The following is a 22782-nucleotide window of genomic DNA, read 5'->3' on the forward strand; positions in this document are numbered from 1 at the left end:
ATCTTTGGACTCTCGCTGAGGGCTGCTTTGTGCCAAAAGAGCTAAATTCCACCAGACTCGATCAGTTCCGGGAGATTTCCCTGCTGGACGTAGAGGGGAAAATATTCTGGTCCATCATCGCCAAAAGACTAACAACATACCTGCTCGCCAACGAATTCATTGACCCCAGTGTCCAAAAAGGAGGAGTACCGGGATATTCAGGCTGCCTGGAGCACACGGCAGTGATTAGCCAGCTGATCAATGAAGCCAGGAGAAGTAACAACACCCTCTCCGTTGTGTGGCTGGACCTCGCCAAAGCCTACCCAAGCGTCCCACATCAGCTGATCCGAAAGGCATTGGATCACTACCGAGTTCCTTCAGAGGTAATTGAGCTTGTAATGGCACATATGGATGCGCTGCAGATGAGGTTCACCGTAGGAAGCATCACCACCAAATGGCAAAGGCTCGAGAAGGGCATCATGGCAGGATGCACGATTTCCGTGGCCCTGTTCATAGCGGCTATGAATCTGTTGTTAAAGGCAGGAGAAATGCATTGCAGAGGCCCGCAAGCAGTCGACGGTACGAGACACCCTGCTTGTCGAGCTTTCATGGACGATGTGACTGTGATGACTCCATCTATTCAGGGGACACAGTGGATCCTGAGCGCACTGGAAAAAATGGCAACATGGGCACGCCTGCAGTTCAAACCAGAAAAGTCAAGGAGCCTCAGTATCTTGAAGGGGAAGCTAACAGGAAATACTTTCAACATCCAAGGCTCTGAGATCCCAACAATCCAAGATCAAAGGATCCGATGCCTTGGTAAGCAGTACGACAGCTCTCTAAAGGACACCGGCAATCTCACTAATACCAAGGCCCAGCTGAACACCTGGCTTAAGGCAGTCGAGCACAGCCAGCTGCTCGGGAGGTTTAAAGTCTGGTGCTTCCAGTACGGCATCATACCCCGGCTGAAATGGCCCTTCCTACTCTACGACTTTCCTGTGTCCCAGGTGGAAGGAATGGAAAGACTGTGCAGCAAGTACTTGCGGAAATGGTTGGGAGTCCCCCCATCATTCAGTGCAGTCAACCTGTACAGCAAGACCTCCAAGCTTCCCTTGCCAATCTCATCGGTGGTTGAGGAGTTTAAAGCCACCAAAGCAAGGGCAGTCAGTACACTGCTCTCGTCTAAAGATGGGAAAGTAAGACATGCAAGCAAGACCATCAAATGCGGCAGAAAGTGGAGACCCCAGCAAGCCGTAATGGAAGCAGAATCCTACTGGAAACACCAAGAAATCGTAGGTGTGGTATGCCAGGGACGCCTGGGCCTTGGGCACTATAGTGATAAGAGGTGGAGCAGGGCTGATACCAGAGCTAGAAGAGGCCTTGTGGTGCAAAGAGTCCGTGAGGCAGCAGAGGAGGATCGTCAGGTGAAAGCGATTGGACTTGCTTCTCAGGGTCGATGGACGCAGTGGGACCAGGCACAGGAGCGACCATTGTCTTGGAAGGAACTGTGGCAGACCGACCAGGGGAAGCTAAGCTTTCTCCTGCGCTCAGTGACTGACCTGCTGCCAACACCAAGGAATATAAAGATCTGGGGCGGAGAGGAAGACCCATCTTGCAACCAATGTGGAGCAGCATTCTGTACACTAAACCACATTCTGGCCGGTTGTCCAAGAGCTTTGGCAGAAGGCCGCTACAGATGGAGGCACGACAAAGTCCTCACGGAAATTGCCAAATGGGTGGAACAGCAGCGAGTCAAAGCCAACAACAAGCAGGCCTACCCGCCCCAGTCCACAACCTTTGTGAGGGAAGGAGACAAGGCTCATAAGACCGGCATGGGGGCCAAGAACCCACCCTCTACCTTGCAGCGAGCCTTTGATTGGGAGTTGAGAGTGGACCTGAAGAGGAAACTTGTCTTCCCTCAGGATGTGGCAGTGACATCCCTCCGACCAGACATGGTCCTGCTATCCAGGAGCACGAAATCCATCATAATTGCTGAACTTACGGTGCCCTGGGAAGAGAGGCTAGCCACGTCACACCAATTGAAAAAAGCTAAGTACCAAGACCTGGTCGACGAAGCCACTTTAAAGGGGTGGCATGCAACCAGCTACCCCATTGAAGTCGGGTGCCGCGGGTTCCCAGCAAAATCGGTGCGCTACTTCCTCCAGAAGATGGGCCTGGAGCCGAAACAGCTGAAGAAAGCCACCAGAGGCATAGCTGCAGCAGCCGAGTCCAGCTCAAGATGGCTGTGGCTGAAGAGAGCCCACAGTTGGAATCCTTCTGCAGGTGAAGGCTAGGTAGTCTTCATGGCCCCACTCAGGTGAGGTGTTCAGGTTAAGGGGCGAAACACCTGAGACCCTGAGATCCCTGCTGATGATGTGGAAGGGTTCCAACAATGTGGATGCTCCAAGGAATACCATCTTGGAAGAAGATCTGCATCACCATAGTAAGTAGTTCCTACAGTGGCAGAAGCAGCTTGTGGCAAAGCATCTTTGATGTTTATTTCACCTTTATTTCACCCTGATTTCCATTTTAAACACAGTATTGTCAATATTGTTATGAAATATATAATGAAAGCCACAGAACAGTTGTGCTTCTCCAACACACATCAGTGTTTTGTTAGTGAATGAATCTGTGGCTTTGAATGAATCGGTCCATGATTCAACGATCAATTCGTAAATACAGCCACTTTGTTACTGAATTAATTCATGAATCACTCTTTAAGACAGTCACTTGCCGCCACCTACAGGCGGTTTTAGTTTAATTTTTAAAAGTATAATTTCTTTATTTAACATTTTTTATTTAAAATGATCTCATAACATTATTTATGCCATTGTAACTGAATTCATGTCACCTCTGAGCAACATTAAACAGTGTGTAAATACATCAGATGCAGCTTGTGCAACTGCAGTGCAAAAATTGCTTTTGTTGATTCTGATCAAATTTGATTGAAATTATTGATTTAGCTTAATTTATTACTAAATTTTATATATTAATAACTAAATTAATGGAATTTTCAGAATTTGACAAAACATGACACATTTAAAAGGGTTAGAAAAACATTGCCTTTATAAAAGTGAAAAAAAGAAAGAAAATGCACATAAAATATTGTCCCTTAATGCAAAAGGTGTGACTGTAGTCTAAGTGGAAGAGCCCCTCAACGCAAAAGGATGTTACATGCCTCTGGGGGTATCACCATCAGCCACCATTAGACTAGACTGTTGACAGTGACCAGGTCAAAGAGACCTCATCTCCATCTGCAGAGGATTACAGAGAAGTTTAATCTCAGCGAGAGCGCACGCCAATGGCACTGAAACTAATGTTCAGATTTCTCTGCAAAGATGAGACACCCCATATTTTATGACCACATTAATCTGTTGCAGACGGTTTATTCATTTATAAGGCCATTTCCCTCCTTCCTTTCTCTCTTTCAACTGCTCTAAGAAATTTATTAGAACTGGAAGCATTACAGCTCCAAATTGATGGACTCGAACAATTGCACTTGAACACTCAATAACTTTGATGAAATGTTGAAACTGTGATTACCTACTTAAAAGGTCACTGGAGTTTACGTAGTTCTGAAACGGTCGGATTACAATTACTCTGAGGTAAATCTGAGATTGTCAAACGCATTGCAAGCAAAGGTCCATGCATAATAACTATCTCTATTCAGAAGCTGTGAGGAAGAGAAATAAAAATATGGATACATATTCAGTGGACATAAAACAACTGCTACTTCCATTCACAGTTATAAATTTGTTTGTTTTTGTTTTTTTAGTTTTTTTTTTATGAATCCAATGTTGAAATATATATATATATTAGAGGTGGGCATAGATAAATTTTTTTTATCTAGATTAATCTAGATTAATTTTGAAATTAATCTAGATTAATCTAGATTAAAATGGCTCATTTGAATTCTGCCGAAGGCATTCAGAATATGTATGCTACCCAAATAATGACTATAAAAGTAAGTCTTTGAGAACGGGTTTCTCAAGCCAGGTGGCGCATTAGACCAGGGGCTCATCTCCTGTTTCCAAAATGCATCACAAACTGCTTGAGAAAGCTGTTCTACTCATAGACTGTAAAAGGTTACTACTGTACTGTTACCGTCCGTAGGCAACATTAGGTAGGCCTATGTTATTATCAACTACTATAGGCTATCAATTAGGGATGGGCGATATGGCCTAAAATCTATATTGTGATATACATTGCAGCCTCTTGCGATAACGATATACAGTATATTATAATAGAACCATTTCAGAACAGATTACACAGACCCATGCTAAACAACTGCTAAATGTATTTTTTTTTAAAGGGTGTATGTAGTTTTGAGAACATATATTGTGCAAAACTGTAAGTATACAACATAATTTTGCAGATAAATAAAATGTAAGTACACTAGCTGCAGAGACTTAAGTAGGTCTAATGTTTATTATGGCTTGGAGCTTATGAAACCCCAAATTTAAAATTAGAATATTGTCTAACTGATGTCTTTTCAGTTAAAAAGAAACACAACAACGATTCTTAAAATCGAGATTATGTGCTACACCACTAAGATATATTGGAATGGGAATAATACGCGCGCGCTGGTATTCAGTGATATCATGTTTCGTTTTGAATTTAAGGTGGTCGAACGGATTAGTCGTGTGTTAATTTACCGAACTGTTACCCCACACACTCTGTATATAGTTTGCTGCTGCTGCTCGTCTGACGGCTTAAACCCGAACCAAGTCCAAATAATGGATGTTGCACCGATCTTTTTCACCAGCTTTCACTTTCAGCCGTGTTTACTTAAGATGACGACGAATATGCGTTGCAGCCGGGATTACCTCGCGGCCGCGGGTAGATTGCGTCATCATAGCTTGTGTAGTATAGAGCCATCTCCCAACCCAACTTGGAGAATAGATTAACGGCGATATTTTTTTTATCGCGCGATAAGAGTCTCGCGTTAACGCAGCACGTTAACGCCGATAACGGCCCACCACTAATATATATATATATATATATATATATATATATATATATATATATATATATATATATATATATATATATATATTTGGATATATATATATCCAAAACACAAAAATGAAACACACATACATTTCAAATTGAAAATTGAAATTTAACAATAAAAATGAAATATAAGAAATAAAATTCACTGATATGAATTCACACTGAAAAAAAGAAAAAAGAACATTTGCACCATTTACGTTGCATGTAGATTTGTAGCAAAAAAAGAAAAGAAAAAAGAAATAAAATTTGGTAGGGCTGGACAATATAGCCCAAAAAATTATCATGATAAAAATTTTCATATCATTCAATATCGATAATTATCACGATAAATGTCAAATCTAATTTATCGATAATGCCAATTCAAGAGAATGTAGTATTGTATGATGCCTCTGAAATAAAAGTCAGAAAGATGTGATGATTTGTTTTTGTAAATATGACTCATCTTATACATCATGTACAGTCTGTACTGTATAAGCATATGATTGAACTTTTCCCAATGGTGTAGTGTTAAAAAAATTGCAATATATTGCAATATCGAATCACAATATTCTACTGCCAAATGCCAAAGTTTAAAGCCAGTTTTTTCACCTATGTGAAAGTTGTAGAAACCAGACAGTTAATTGTGGTTTAAAAGTAATCTTTTATTGTCAGAACTAGGGATGCGACAGAGACGAAATTTTTGATATGTTCGAAGTTTGATAACACCAATGTTTGATAACACCGTTTTTCCCTCTTTTGCACCTCGATTTTAAATCACTTACACAGTGTTCACTGGCGCGGAGCGAGCGTTTTCAGTTCAGTCTTATGGAAGTTGAGCTTTACACTCGCGCACCATTATGTCGTTTGCATTTTACTCTTCGAATTAGTAGCAATTCGGGGACTAAACTAAATTATTTTGTATTACTATAAAAAATAGTGGTGGGCAAGTGATGTAATCGGTGTACACCATGTAACACCGGTAACACCAATTATTGCAGTAGCCTAGTCAGAATTTCTTTGTTGTTTCTCCATTAATTTGGAGATTAAATGTGAAATTATTACAATAAAAATATATTAAAAGCTTTAATGTTAGGTGCGATTAATCGATTAATTACAGAAAAATGTACCACCAAAGACCATTTTTGGCTCAGGAAAACCCCTGAAATGTGTGCACATGGGTCAGGATGAAGGACACACACACACACACACACAAAAAAAGGATATAAAGATGAGCTGTGCGGAACTGAGTGACTCAAATGTTCTTTAATAGAGCTGTAACGGTCTCCCTCCATCTCTCTTTCATTTTCAATCAAACAGAAGCTGCTTTGTCTATAGTGAGTGGGCAGCAGTGACAGCAGCTCTCTGGAACAGATGACAGAAGAGTGTGTGTCCAGTCTCTTTCCAGACCTGTCGCCTAGTTCACAGACGTGAGCCTCTTTGGCTTGACAGTTACCACACTTATCGTGGTACTGTGGCCCTTTGGAGGCACACTGCCAGCCAATAAGCTCTAGAGAGGCCAATGTTAAACCTCTCCCTCATATTCTGGCCTGCATAACTGCAGCAGGAAGTGTTTGTGGCCACCACCGCAGTGGGGCTCCATTAAATATAAATGAACAGTGCTCTAAGAGAAGGCAGAAGAGCAGACACGGTAAACACAAAGATTGTTATGCTGTTTGACCGAATCAAAGTATCAAACATTTCTGGTAGAGCAGGGCGAGTGTGCTGATGAGCAGTAATAGATCTGACCTCGGTTTGGCCACTGACACATCTCATCTTCCTCTCTACACAAAGGGACAGTGGGGCTGAGTGTCGACATTATGACGATAAACCACCTTGTCTGGCTCCTCCACCAAAGCAGTCCCCAGGTTGCTAAAAAATTTAAATGTACCTTTGAACAACCTCTCATCTGTATTCAATTCAGCAGAACAAATGCTTCTGACACTTATCTCTCAGTTCATGATTAATCTTGACTACTGTTGTAGGAATCAACTGGGTTTTCGGCATGTACTGTCTATAGAAGCTGGTTTCTAAATCACAAAAAAATTAATTAAAAAATAAAATAAAAGAGGTAATCATGAGATCAAGTTTTAAAATAAGAAAGTCACATTGCGAGATAGTCACATTATAAGATTTAAAGCCAGATTATAAAAATATAAAGTCCATTAGAGATATAAAGCCACAATTACAAGAAATAGAATAACAAATAAACTACAGTTCAAAATGTGGGGTTGTTTTTGAAAGAAGTCTCATGCTCACCGTTGCTTTTTCAAAAATACAGCATAACAGTAATATTATTACAATTACAAACAAATATTTCTATTTTAATATATTTTAAAACGTAAATTGATGCGATGGAAACACTGAATTTTCAGTAACCATTACTCTTCAGTCGCAGGGATGGGCAACTTCGGTCCTGGAGGGCCACTGTCCTACAGAGTTTAGCTCAACCCTGAAAAAATCACCTGCCTGTAATTTTCTAGTAATCCTGAGGACCTTGATTAGCTTGTTCAGGTGTGTTTGAGTAGGGTTGAAGCTAAACTCTGTAGGACAGTGGCCCTCCAGGACCGGAGTTGCCCATCCCTGCTTCAGTGTCACATGATCCTTCAGAAATCATTCTAATATGCAGATTTGCTGCTCAAGAAACATTTCATACTATTATTAATTTTGATACCATGATAAAGTTTGTTTTGCAGGATTTTTTTGATGTTTGATGAATAGATAGTTCAAAAGAACTGAAATAAATGTCAAAAATATTTGAAATAATTTCTGAAACAAAATTTACTGTCACTTCATCAATTTCATGCATCCTTGCTGAATAAAAGTATTAACTTGTAAAAAACAAACTAGTAGTATTGTACCTTTTTAGTAGCAGTAGAAGTATTGTACCCCTTTACTTTATTTCACAGGTGGACAAAAGCCTTCCATAATTTCCGGATTGATTACATTTTCTAAGACCTGGTCACGCTGTATCAAGCAAATTAACTTTTTTATTTATTTAGAAAATCCATCAGCGTGAGAGTTGAATGACATGTTCAACATCACAGGAACCAAAGAAAAGATGCATCACTTTAAAGGTACACTATGTAACTTTTTTTTTTTCAAAATTTACAAAATGTATATAATGAGTACATCATGAATCCGTTTTTCAAACAGTGTTTTTGTCTTATCCTGAATCACTACAGTACGCCAATAATATGTGTTTATATTCGGACTATTTTAGAGCAAGCGGGACAACAACCTCTGCAGAATATCCAGAACCTGCATGACTCGTCATATACATAAACAGAGAAGTAGCTCCGGCTACAATGTTCATCCGCAAGACTCATGTAGTTTTGTTTATTAACCACTAGAGCACCAAAATTTACAGTGTACCCCGGTCCAGCTGCAGGATGAAATGACTGAGGGGGCATGTGAAATTGTTAAGGGGGCTTAACTTTATACCATCAATGAACAATACACACAAAGAAATCGCTTTGGAACGACAGATTTTTTAATGCAGCGCTCCCTAAAACACTCCATATGCAACTGCACAGGTAACCAGAAACTGACTAGCAAAGTTTAAACAGCGTAATAAAAATATAAGCCAGCGTCATTTATTATGCACATATTAAATTGAAAAGACTGTTTTTGTGAAGCTGTTTCATGAACTCTCTCCGGGTCAGGGTCAGCGGCAGCGCCAACACAGCTTGAATGTTGCGATATGATTTTGTCAACGTTTAATAGACAGACGAATTGCAAGATCGCGTGGGTGTTTGAATCGAGATCACAGTCTTTTAAAGATGAATCATGCAGCTCTACTGTCTTCTCTCTCTCTCTCAGCATATGAGTAGCGCGAGGGCTTTTCAGTGCTTTCAGTCTCATGTCTCTTCCACACGTCCACTTGGGATATTACATCACTCAACACACATAGATAACGACACATTTCATCCTCTGTTAGAACGAAAGTGGCTAACTTCTGTCAACCTCATCTACAAGCAAGGACAAAAATAAAGCAATTGAATTTGAATTAATATCGATTCTGGAAAAAAATATCGATTTTAGAATCGTAAATTTTTTAATTTTTTTTTTAATAAATAAATAAATCGCGATAGCTAGGTGAATCGATTTTTTCTCCCAGCACTAATCGCTTTTATTTCCTTTTTCCTTTTTTATTCAAAATATTCACAAACTTGCTTACCATGTCATAAAATGTGTAAGTGAGTGTGTTTGGTCATTTAAAAACCTTTATAAATAATCTTGATCTTGATCTATAACGTGAGATGGGCGCCACCATGTCTCTTTGCGCCACAGTTCAGAGAGTCATGTCAGTCATCAGTTTCTCCTGAAATACATGTAAGAAAGTGGCCGGTGAACTGTGAGAAGAAAAGAATAAACTATTCACTATGTTTGTCTGATATGAATAACACACGTCGGCAAATTATATTTGAATAGATTGTTATTGCTGCTTCAACAGACATCAGTGTGTATTTTACAAACTCCAAATGTATTGTTTTAATAGTGCTTATGTGTATTTAAATGTCTGAAACATAAAATAAACATTATGAGGTCGAAAACACTGCATATTTGTGATATATGACAGCGCTGAGCTCCTCCGTCTCTGGCTCAGCGCCAACCAACGCTCGAAATCACAGTTTGAATCTGGCAGTTATGTCACATCACTGAACATTCTAAATCCCATATGTGGGACCGTACTCTCAGGGGCACAGAAATAAAAATCCCATATATGGGACCGTACCGCTAAAAAAGGTTAAACATTTCATTTGTAACCATGAATACAAAAATGAAACTGAGGGGCCACAAATCAGATCTGAGGGGACAATGCCCCCTTTTGCCCCCTTGTGGTGTCGGGCCTGAGTGTACATTTAAATTAGAAAAGTTTGTATGTAGGGGCATTTCTGTGTGGACAAAATTTAGCTACACTAAGTGTCTTGGGGGAACATGAAATGCATATCATCTCTCACTGCAGGTCCAAAAGCAATTAAGCAGATCTGCTAACTTTGACTGAAATAGTCTGGGGCTGAGTTGGAGATGTTAATCTAAGCCAGCCCTGAGCTCTACTTGAATATACTGGCTTCATGGTCCAGCCAGGGGAAGGGAAGACATGAACCCTGCTGGATGTGCTCACTTGCCCCGCATGTACACTGCTTAGGGACTCTGGGATTGGTAAAGAGCAGCTACACAGGCCACAAGGTCAAGTCAAGTCAAGTTTATTTGTATAGCGCTTTTCACAATACAGATTGTATCAAAGCAGCTTCACAGTATTAAATTAAAATAATACAACAAAGTTTGTTTCAAGAGGAATTTATTGATTGATCAAATTAAATTAAATATCCCCAAAGTATCCCCAACTGAGCAAGCCAAAGGGAACAGTGGCAAGGAACCGAAAAACTCCATCAAGTGACCTAATGGTGTCCTAAAACTCCATCAGGTGACCTAATGGAGAAAAAAAAACCTTGGGAGTACCCAGGCTCAGTCGGGGGCCAGTTCTCCGCTGGCATTTATGAGCTAGAGGCCGGATTGTAGTTTGAACTGTAAGATTATATGAATGCCTGGCTGAAGAGATGCGACTTTAATCTAGTTTTAAACTGGGAGAGCGATTCTGAGCAACGAACAGTATCAGGAAGACTATTCCAGAGTTTTGGAGCCAAATGTGAAAATGCTCTCCCTCCTTTGGTGGTTCTGGATATCCTAGGTATGACCAAAAGCCTTGAATTTAGTGATCTTAAAGAGCGCGATGGATTATAGGGCGATAGAAGATCCGTTAAATAGACTGGAGCTAAGCCGTTTAGGGCTTTATAAGTCAGTAGCAATACCTTGTAATTAATACGGAACTTTATAGGTAACCAATGCAGTGATGATAAAATCGGTGTTATATGATCATATTTTCTTGATCTCGAAAGAAGGTAAACTCACAGCAGGACTAAACTAAATCAAACATCTGCCATTTGTTTGATAATTTTTCAAATATGTTGTACCAAACACATGTGTCATTTTGTATATCATCATCAGCAGCTAAAATGTTGATGCCATGACACTAACATGAATAAATATGTCAAATGGTAAAAACTATAACAAAACAAACAACTATACAGGCATTATCTTTTATAATAATATCTCTGTCACTCTGATATAACTTTTTTTTTTTAAGAAATTACTTGCACTCCAAAATTTTTAATTTAGGAATATGTGTGCTTTTTGGGGGCAAAAGTAAGCGTCAAGCCCTGTATACCAAAAGTCTGGTTTCCAACCAATACTCTGGTAATCTTGGTGGTGATTCTTTTTTTGGTCCCTATTGCAGAGGTGAGCTTGTCGAGATGTATTGGCTGGCATTTATTTGAGACCCTGCTTCTCTTCACCCACATCCCACCTGAATGTGGGAGGCCATAATCACCCCCTAATAAGCTTGGACAACAGCAAAGCTCAGGAGAATTTAGGAAGACAGCTGTTAAGTTTCACTTTCACCTCAGGGGACCAAAGCGTGTTGGTTTGTGCATGTGAGTGTATAAGAAGTGTTGTTTTTCCCAGCACAAAAACCTAATAAAATAATTTAACGTGAGAGGATCTATAAGTTAGAGTGTTGGGGCCCTTTGGCATTCCAAGAGTTTTCCGCTTGGGCAGTTCATCCAACTCAAGTATGACAAGGCAAGCTACTGACACAAATTTATATTACTATTTACACTTTAAACCTCCTCACTCTCCAAAGCTTTATTCTACTGATAACAAATTTATAAATAGGACAAAATACAATCAAGCATCCATAATTGGATTTAATCTGGCGTAAACTCTGTTGCACATTTCCTATCTGAATATTTACCCCAAATAAACTGTGTATGTAATGAATAAAAAAGATCCAAAACAAATTTGCATTCTGATATTTTTTTCTGACCAAGTTGCAGCAGAGCTGCAGTTAAGGGAAACTCATCTCTGTCTTTGGTTTTATTTATTTTTTAAATAAAACCAAGTAAGATTAAATCAGTCTGCAGTTTCTAGCCACTGCGAGTCAGTGACATTTGCTCAAGCTAGTGTGAATAAAACCAGGATCCATCTAAATGCTGCTTGGAGAGAAAAGGGTCAGGTTTAGAAATGAATGACTGAATTACAGACTATGAGAAATAAAATCCTCATCCAGTCCAATCAATCTCATAACGCTCAGACTTTTTATAGGGCCGCCTCTTTTTCTCTGAAGTCTCCTCTGAGAAAAGACTTCCTGAGGACCTATCATTTCTACATTTAAATCGTCTGTATCAATTTTTTTTTTTTAACTCTTCCATCACAGAAAAAGTAATTTAGTGAAGAAATACAACACACATAGGCCAGGGGAAAGATAAAGACGCTTCCTTTTCTACACTCTAGGGCAAAGAGGAATTATGGGATGGCTAGGTGTGACAGAAGCTCATCTGCAGTCTAGATGGACTGCATAATGCTGGTTAGAGAAAGTATTCCAAAAAGTCTTTAAAAAAACATCTCTCACCACATGCAGCACGTTTACAGCACATATTATCAAACATACAAGCTGCACTGAGACTATCAAATATTAGATGACAGTTAAAACATCCCGCTTATTTATTTATTCAAGTTAATTTGCGGTTAATGCAGCATCAGATGCAAAAAGCTCAGTCAATTTTTACTTTCACTTTCTGTAGTGAATATTTGACTGGGGTTTGAGTCTTCTCCACCTGCATAACTCTAGCGCAAAGTTTGCACATTGCTTGTGTGATATCCACTGGCTCACTTGGTTTAAAACGGAAATATTTCCAATATTGCACATGACATTTTTCTTTATCACAAATTGCTCACAAAATGATGGACAATAATTCACATTTCACACGCATCATTTCCCGTGATAATATAATAAAGTAAATGACTGAATAAAAGAGTAAATAAGTAGGCTAAATTAACAACCCCCAGCCTCCCACCGAGGGGTGCCTCGGACTTGCGGTACATCACTGGCTCAAGCCAATCAAGCAATTAATATAGGCAATATCTAGCTGTAACTAAAAGCATGCAGACTAGGTTTAAAGCTTAAAGCGGTGTATTTGCATGCATGCAAGTGAAGATTGATTTAGTGTGTGCCCCCACAAGGGACGAGGAAATAGCTTTTGAATTTCGATCCATTAGGCAAGCTTTTGTCTGGCAAGGTAACTACTCTAATCAATTACATTAACACAACAAACTTCATTAACAAGGCTGCTGCTCCAGCCCTCAAACCCACAGCTGTGATACTGTACACATTCAGAAGCTCATCTGACACATCCACACAACATCAATGGCATTACATAATAACCATAAACAGTCAGCAATACATTAAGAACAAAGAAACAAAATTACAAACAAAACCGACAAAAAATACAACAGAACAAAAATACGAATAAACGAAATAGTGCTTCAGGTTTTTTCAGGAAGATGTACTAACAGTGGTATTCAGATAAGTAATACACTACAACAGAAATTGAATAAAGTAATCAAATATAAAATAACACTGCTGTTGACATTAAATATAGACTAATCTTTATTAAAACTAGTTTATTCATTCAAGAGCAGTGAGTGATTTTATCTTTTGTTGTTTGATTAACAATAATGACTGCAGATGTATTAGGCTTCTGTCACTTTAAGAGCTTATGCACGGATCCAATATACTGTTACACAAGGCTCTTTCTGTTTTTACATTCATTTAAGACATAACCGACTGCGGGGATACTTACCAAAATGGCATTTTGACATATTTTACAGTTTAGGTGCGTATCTGAAGCCCATAGTATACATTAACACAACAAAATTCATTAACAAGGATGCGAGTTCCGCCCCGTCTCGGAGCGCGCGCACAAGAGGCTGCCTAGGGGACATTTTCTCTTTCGTGGCTTAATACGCTTTTGATAACACTGTTTAATATCAAGCACATCCCACAGATTAGCAACAGTAGACTGCATTTTACAACACTCAATTATTTGGCTGATTTGGATGTCAAGTTTGGGCTTTTAGGGAAGAACGAAAGTACACCCCTGTAAAGGAAAGGAAGGTGCGCGGGACGAAATGCGGCAGCAGCACAGTAATAATTTTGTGTTGATTATCTTGCTTTCATAATTGTTGGAAGCCAAAATCGGAAAATCAATTACAATTCATCTCAAAGCCCTACTCTAAGGTATTCATAATTTTCAAAGACAGAATCTTCTCATTCTAGAAAGTAATTGGAAATTAAATAAAATTTACTCAAAAAAGTAAATAAAAATATAAATAAATATGCCACTGTGCACAGGATGAATCATGAAGTATCATGAATACTTAAGAAATAATATATACGAATACAATAAATACAATGTATTTTCTTTTTTTTTTTTTATTATTGCATCTTTAGAATCTTTAAAGTTATTGGACTAGAAACCAGAAAACGTTTATTTAAAAAAAAGAAAGTTTATGGTTTTGTATAAAATCCTTTAGACCCTTCATTGTAGGGTTGAATTCTTAAATCGGTAAACACAACGCTGGAACAACATTGGGCGTAGCACTTAATAACTGATCCTATAGACTCAACTCCCTGTTGAAGGTGTTTACTTGAGAGTTCAGCCCTCATCCTGAACACTGATATTTAAGGACGGGACACAGAGCACAGAGTAAACAGATCAATACGCCACTCTGGTATCAGTGCTACAGTCAGCTGAAAGCAGGCTTGAGCCTTATTATGTATTCACAGCTTCTCTGATTTAAATGAGATTCCTCATTAGGCGATGAGGAGCTGGAGAGGGACAGCCCATGGGAGGGCGGTATGTGTGGTGATGGGCTCTGAGTGCTGGTGGGCTCAGATCAGGCTCTGATCGATGGTGGCTGAGCGCAGAGCCAAGCTCCTTCCACTGTGTGAAGCAGTGATTAGCCAGTGTGGAGGACTGGAGCTCATTGATTCTGTGGATCTGCTTCTTCTCTGATAACAATGACTGACTATTTCATTATGAAGGGGAGGCATTGGATTGGGACTTGCGAGGAAGTGAACGGATCAATCAGGCAGTTTTCAGAACAACACGAGGAGCTGTGTAAAGCCATAATTTTTGGCAGTTCAGTCTTGTCCGAGAAGGTTTAGGTGACTTTACCAATAAGGCGCAGTGCACTTACATCACACATGGACAAAGAGAAACACAAGTCAAAAGTATAAAGAGAGGGTACAAAGATATATTCAGAGAGGAGAGTTTGGAAAAGAAAGAGAAATAAAGACATATTGCGGGACTCGGGAGATAGAGAAAAAGAATACAACATTTGGCATCAATGGACAGATCTGTCATGATGTAAACATAACCTGGCTGGATGTGCTTTGGTCAGCAATTTAAAACTGTCATATCGTAAGAAATTATCAGTAATCTGTTGAAATAAAAGTGTTTAATGCAATATGAAAAAAACCTTTATCTTTTTTAAGTCCAAAAAAAACCTCAAAACAATGTATTATTAAAATCCCAGTATGATGATTTAATATGAAGGAGAAAAGATGCATAAAATTACTTTAAATAAACCAAAAATATTCCTTTTGCATAGAAAATGGCATAAAATATGTGAATAGAAACTCCAAATCGGATGGACTAAGCAAACCCGCATCCTTTGTCTAACTCATTTCACATGCAAAAATGACATATACATACAGGTCTTAAAGGCACAGTAGCAAAAACAGGCATTCAATTCTAAGAGTCATGAAAAGGTTGGAGAATGCTCATGAAATACTAAATTATGGAGAAATAAAAAAAAATGTAAAAAAAAATTATTACTTAATAGTGCAATAGTACACAGACAGTTGAGAGGTCTTCTAATTCACCCTCTGTGAAAGAAGGTCAACATACCATTACGGATGCGTCTATAGCAGCCTGGCACATAGCCACAACCCACAGCGCTGCCTTTGCTCAAGGGCACAGTTTTCACAGAAATTACAGATTTAATGCAACAAGACATTGATCAATCAATCCATAATCTCATTGACCCAAACCTTATGGCAAGCCCAGGAAAAAGCAATTGTGCCTAAACTGCGGTTTAATCTGATAGGGTCAATTTGATTAAATATGATCCCATGGCAATATATTATGATCTCGATTTGAGCCAACAATGTGTTGTGTGGAACAGCTGGGCTTTTACCCAGAGTGCTGATTGATCGGTGTATTGTGCTACTGTATCGGAGACCACCAATAGCTTCAATGTCTCGTATGATTTGCACATGTCCTAATATCTACTGTTATTTTTAGCCATCAACACATTAAGATTCAAAATTATTACATTTAAATGGAAATGACTTTTATTTTTTTGATAATGTAAGCTACTCAATCAGACCTCGTATGTAGTGAAATAAATAATTAAATGTATGAGTGGTATCTTGGTTTTAAGTACTTTACTATGAGGTTGATATAGGGTATATGTTTCCTGGCTCAAGACAAAAGCTCCACCACCAAGCCTCCAAGATATTTTACACTATTTTACCTGTAGTGCATTAGCACACCTCCATTGAACAAACCACACAATCTCATGGCCAAAGAACAAACAGCAAAGGATACATGTGTTGAAGATTAATACTGAGGGTTAGGGGTTTTTCAAATCCCTAATCTGAAGTGCATGCAAAACCAAAAGTGAGTTTAGCCTTAGCAAATAAGAAATAAGAATAAGAAAAAGGTTGCAAGAGAAATGAAGAGAGAAACAGCAGATAGACTGTTTCTTAAAGTGTCAGAAACTGCTTTGTCCTGCTTAGTCTGTAAAATAATCACTGTGTCAAAGATACTATTAATTATCCATTAATCTAATGGCAACCAAGTAAACAAGAGCACAGTTGAGGATGCCAAAGACCATTTGAGCCTAAACTGAATCTACAGACTGCCATTTGGAGCTGTCATTTGCCCAAAGGCGTTAAACCCTTGAACTCTCCCAAAAGATCTGCTTAGAGAGAACCAGCAGGCCCTAAGCGGGTACAGAGCAATGATTATAGGCCCTCTTTGAGGACTCCACCCTGCCGAGCATATCTCTCTTCATCTCCCTCTCTCTGCCTCTGCTACACATGGCAGAAAAAAAGTGTAGCCCTGAGGCGAGTGCTTTCTCCAAACCTGTGGTGAATATTAATGCAGTCCCTCTACAAGTTTAGCCGTTCCCATCTCTCAAACTGTCATCGCAACGGAGGCAGAAGGGTTGTGCACTGTATAATTCCACTGATGGGTTGAGAAAATTGATCTCTGTATGAGCGATTTGGCATGACTGTATTGTTGCCACATGTTAAAGCTGTTCTTCAGAGTTTAACCAACCAACCAACCAACCAACCAGCCAGAAGGAAAAGCTGGAAGCATCTTCTCTCATAGCTCCATCACATTAACCTCTTTACGAGTCATGCAGCAAGTCTTTTTTTGCTAGAAAACACGATTTGTACCCATTGGAGCCCCCATGCTACATTACCATGTGATTCAAACGGTGCAGATATGGTAAAGATGGTAAATGAGCTCTACTGATCTTAGCTGGTCCAATAGATTTGTGATGCTGATGTGTTATTATCTGTGCACCTTCACTGTGAGGGCCTTTGGAGCTCTTCCTAATCCTAGCAGATTGCAGAGGGTGACTTGGGATCATGCCACACCCTACAAGAAGTTAGAATTTTAATTGCAAGAGGATTTTTAAGAGGATTTTTCTGAATTGCAATTCAGTAATTGCATTTTAAGAAATCTATCTTACAATAAAGGCTATAAACCTTCAAATTTCCTATCAAACGTCTTGCCAAACTTTGCTGTTCTAGTTAAATATTACAGTTACAGTATAAAAATGTCTTTGAATTTCAAATAATTTTAATTAAGCTACAGTTAGTCCAAAATGCAGCTGCTAGAGTTCTTACTAGGTCAAGAAAATATGATCATATAACACCAATTCTATCATCTCTACACTGGTTTTCACAGCATGGTCCTGCAAAAAACACCTCTCTTCTCAAGACAAACCAAGAAAACGACAGAGAAGAACCATGGTGCTTGACAGAGACAGCTACATAAGTATGCAAAATTAAATGTTATCTTGGTCAGCTATCTGCAACTTTCTCCTTTTTTCCAGACACCGCTGGGATGCCAATCACTCCAGTCATCTATGATATCACAGCCATCTGAAAAAATAAATAAAAAATAAATCCTAGCCTGGTCCCAGAATCAGTTCCCAGATGATTCTGTTTGGCATAGAAGACCTGTGGAGCTGCCACTTACTCACAAGCCTCTCCATGCATGTCCCTCCACTCCATCCCAGCTGAAAACTGGGACATGACCTTTGTATAATCAGATACATAATGGGGGGTGGGGAAAAGAGACAGAGAATAGTACAGTTTGACAATACATAAAATAACCTCACTGATGTTATTGACTTTAGTACAGCTATGGTACTACTAATACTACTACTACTGCTGCTGACATGTGACTCGCAGTCAATGTACTTTTCAACAAAAGCATCACATGCTGTTTTGACCTCCACATAAAAATAATTGCAGATGACACAGACGGGCAACTTCACAAGGTTTCTAAGTGCACAAAAGTTAAACTGGTGAAATCAAATGAAAGATAGAATCATAGAATGAACGTTAGAACAACAAACAGACAGAACAAAATACATAATGCTAGAACATAAGACACAAACAAAAAGAACAATAAATACAATGACAGAATGTTAGAACGACAGACAGAGAATAATGGATAGAATGTTAGAACATTAGAACAACAGACAGATAGAAAGACAGACATACTGACAGATAAAATATCAGAACAACAAACAGAAGGATAAATAGAATGTTAAAATGACAGAGGGACAGAACAACATAGAACGTTAGAATAACAGCCACTGAAGACAGACAGTCTGAGTGGCAGCAGCTGAAAAGCCATTGGAGACATTATACCATGACTGAAGGACAAATATGTGCTGCAAATGTAGGCTGAGATGCCAAACTAATCTCTTAATGACATTGAAAAGAACTTCACCAATATTAAAATGGAAGTGAAGGTGAAGAGTGCACATTTCAAGCCTTGATGACAAAGACAGGAGTGAGGGATGATGTTAGATTTTACAAGCCCCAATTTTTCAGATGTTAAATCATCCGTTGAAATTATTTCATTAAATGCCCTTCATTTCACATTAATTGCTTTAATAAGAAAAATATGAGTGAGGCACTGGCTGTGAAGCGAGGAGCTTGGTTCAATTTGAGTAATGACTTTCACGTGTCTCATCTCACTTTTGAAATCAGATCACTCTAAAATGTAAAACTCCCTTTCTTACGATTAAATATCGAAACAGTGGAAGCTAAAGAGATGGAGTCTTTCAAAGGAATCTCAAGGGAAAACCGTTTTTTCATTTTCACTTGGTGTCCACACAGATCTTTCCAAATAATTAAACTTTCTTTGGTGTGGAACATTGCTTTGGCAAACCATGAGTGAATCAGCCGGAAATGTGTAGTGAGTAAAACTGAATTTGGCATCCCTGACATCAACAGCGGACCTCCAGGTGGGCTACACTGCCAAGACACCTGGGGGCTATGCTATCCAAGTTGGGGGTTTTTTGTATTTTTTTTTAATCAAACCTTGCCTTGTCAGAAATCCAGTTAGTCATGGGAAATCAAGAGCTGAAGCCTTGATAAAATTGATAGAACTGTATCGAAAGAAAAGCCAGCGTCGCTAATCCGATCCTATTAGCTCAAACCACCAGAGCCACAGTGACAAATTGTTGGTCATTGCTCAGTGTAGAGAGCAGCAGAGGGTTTCACGGACTGCCGGAGCAGGAGTCCGAACCATCATGGCCAATAAAGGTGGATGACACAGCGGGATCTAACATGTCCCCTGACCACAGATGATATTGATTTAAATTCATCTCTCAAACGTAGATGGACAGGACTGCACTCACTGCACCTCATGCATTCACATGGATCAATGCATCTACAGTAGGTGTTAAAGAACATAGTGAGAGACATAGAGATAAAGAGGCAAAAAAATAATGGGTGAGTGGGAGGAGGGCTGTGGGTGGAAAAGAACAGAGAGATGAGACCAGAACCATTAAACACTCTGAAAGAAAAAAAAAACTAAAAAGAAAGAAAAAAACTCTGCTTATATTTATTGAGGTTATATAAAGTACATTAACATTGGTTAATGCAACAGCTAACATAAAATAACAATAAACAATACTTTTAAAGCATTGATTAATTTCTACATATACTAATACATTTTTAACATAATTTTTAATGTTTTTAAAGAAGTCTTATTCTCATAAAGGCGGCATTTATTTGATCAAAAATACAGACAAAACTAATATTGTAAAATATTACTACAATTTGAAATAACTGTTTTCCATTTTAAAGGGGTCATTTGATGGTTCTAAAAAGAACATTATTTTGTTCATTTGGTATAATGCAATGTGTTTACGTGGTTTTAGGTAAAAAAAAGTCATTATTTTACATACAGTACATTATTATTGCTCCTCCATGACCTGCCTTTCTGAAACGCGTCGATTTTTACAAAGCTCATCGTTCTGAAAAGCGCGGGTTGCTCTGATTGGCCAGCGATCCAGTGCATTGTGATTGGCCCGAAATAACTTAAGCATGAGACAGAAATGTCACGCCCCTTACCATATTTGGAACATCAGCTCCCAAAGCAATAATGACAGGTGAGGTGATAATGTCAATTCGAGCCCGAATCTGATCCGGAAAATGCAGATGACCAAGCTGATCGATCAACTTTGCAGAGCGACTGGACCAGAACATATCAGATTAGTAAGGTTTTATTTCATTGGGGAAATAATTACTGATTATAATGATTTATATTGTCTTTTTACGCGTTGTGCCGCACTACGAGGGGAGAATACTGTATACTGCTCAAAACTCACGTTTGAATAGTCAGTAGCAAATTCTTAAAATATGAAAATGTACTTACAGGCTGCGTCTGAGTCAGAAGCGCCAGACTGTTTTTGCAAAGATCTTTCTAGAATCAGCCTTTATGCACACTGCACAGCCAGCCTTGTACTCTCCCAGGTTCTAGAAACGGTCCTCCGAAAAATGCGCAGCACACAGTCGAGTATTTTGGTTGTACTGTTCTGGAAGTGTTATAAATAAAGCGTAACCACTGTTTTTTAATTGTGTCTTTTAGAAGGCCAAACAAAGTAGTTTGGCTTTCGCAACGAAAAACAGTGTCTCCATGACATGGCAGTGCCGGCAGCAACAATAATACAGCAAGAATAAAAGTTACGGCTTCTTTCCTTGCGTATACATTTGGCCTGTGTTACGAAACTCTGCCCCCACACACTGACGCAGTCAGTGACTACCAGTGATGGGAATAACGGCGTTATAAATAAACGGCGTAACTAACGGCATTATTTTTTTCAGTAACAAGTAATCAAACTAATTACTGTTTCCTCCGTTACAATGCTGTTACCGTTATATAAAATAAAATGCGGCGTTACTATATAATTGAGCTCACTGAATCGGTTTTCATCCGAGTAGGCTCTCTCTCAGCCATAGGAGCTGCAAAGTTTTTTCTCTGGTGTGTGTGCGTTTATGAGGCGCCGGACTGGACAAAAGCGAGGCGAACGCCGCGAGCACGCTCGACAGTGCGCGAGAGAGACCGAGTGTGTCCGAGAACGTGCACAACAGTGTGCGAGAGAGACCGAGTGTGTCCGAGAACGCGCTCGACAGTGCGCGAGAGAGACCGAGTGTGTCCGAGAACGCGCTCGACAGTGCGCGAGAGAGGCCGAGTGTGTCCGAGAACGCGCTCGACAGTGCGCGAGAGAGACCGAGTGTGTCTGAGAACGCGCACGATAGTGCGCGAGAGAGACCGAGTGTGTCCGAGAACGCGCTCGACAGTGCGCGAGAGAGACCGAGTGTGTCTGAGAACGCGCACGATAGTGCGCGAGAGAGACCGAGTGTGTCCGAGAACGCGCTCGACAGTGCGCGAGAGAGACCGAGTGTGTCCGAGAACGCGCTCGACAGTGCGCGAGAGAGACCGAGTGTGTCCGAGAACGCGCTCGACAGTGCGCGAGAGAGACCGAGTGTGTCTGAGAACGCGCACGATAGTGCGCGAGAGAGACCGAGTGTGTCCGAGAACGCGCTCGACAGTGCGCGAGAGAGACCAAATGTGTCCAAGCATAAATACTTTATTTATAAATAAATTACACATTTCAGCATTAGAATAATCTCTGTGTAATATTGGTATCATATGCAATGTTTTAATTAGTTTATATAACAAACTCCAAAATATCCTGCAGGGAACGTTCAAACCGGTTGTGAACACGTGCGGCGCCAGCAAACATGACTAGAATTTGGCTAAAATAACCTCTGATGATGACTTTCTTTGTAGATTATAAAAATAAACCCCCAAAAGATTATATTTTATTATTATTATATATGTTGGTACATTGTTCAGTATTATATTGAGAGCACTTTTTGATAAACTTACTATTGTGAGGAAGAAAATACTTCAAGTAGGCTATACAGTATGTCTACCAGTTGTAAAGGTGTGTGAGTTTTATCATTTTAATTATATGCACTAGTGTATGTGTATGTATATTTCTATTACTATTTATTTATGGTACATTTCTTAAGAAGCATGATTTATTTTTAGACTTATTTGTTGGCCAGTAAGTGGTCTGTGCAATAAATATTAAAAGTTCTAAACCATCTATTGTGTTTTGTTGTTCCACTATAGTAATGATAATATTTTAATATTTAAGTTAATAGGTGTCTCTCACATTGTCCCACAGCAACATTAAAATAGTGTAGATTAGTGTACAATGTTTTATAATAATAAGATGTTCTATTTAGTGTCCATTTCATTCATTTAACATTTCATATTGGGGGGTATCCAA

The 22782-nt window shown here is 39.3% G+C and overlaps 1 protein-coding gene and 1 long non-coding RNA gene across 4 annotated transcripts in view; one reads left to right on the forward strand and one right to left on the reverse strand.

Moving 5' to 3' along the window:
* Positions 1 to 22782, reverse strand: part of vav2 (vav 2 guanine nucleotide exchange factor) — a 200156-nt gene that overhangs the window by 88920 nt on the left and 88454 nt on the right. The gene's annotated exons all lie outside the window — the stretch shown is intronic.
* On the forward strand, positions 9163 to 14378 carry LOC309478370. The gene is made up of 2 exons (XR_014198950.1): positions 9163 to 10161; positions 10875 to 14378. It is a non-coding gene; the product is annotated as an uncharacterized lncRNA (long non-coding RNA).

Source organism: Leuciscus leuciscus (genome assembly GCF_965113295.1).
Source record: "Leuciscus leuciscus genome assembly, chromosome: 16".
In the NCBI taxonomy this organism is placed as follows: domain Eukaryota; kingdom Metazoa; phylum Chordata; class Actinopteri; order Cypriniformes; family Leuciscidae; genus Leuciscus; species Leuciscus leuciscus.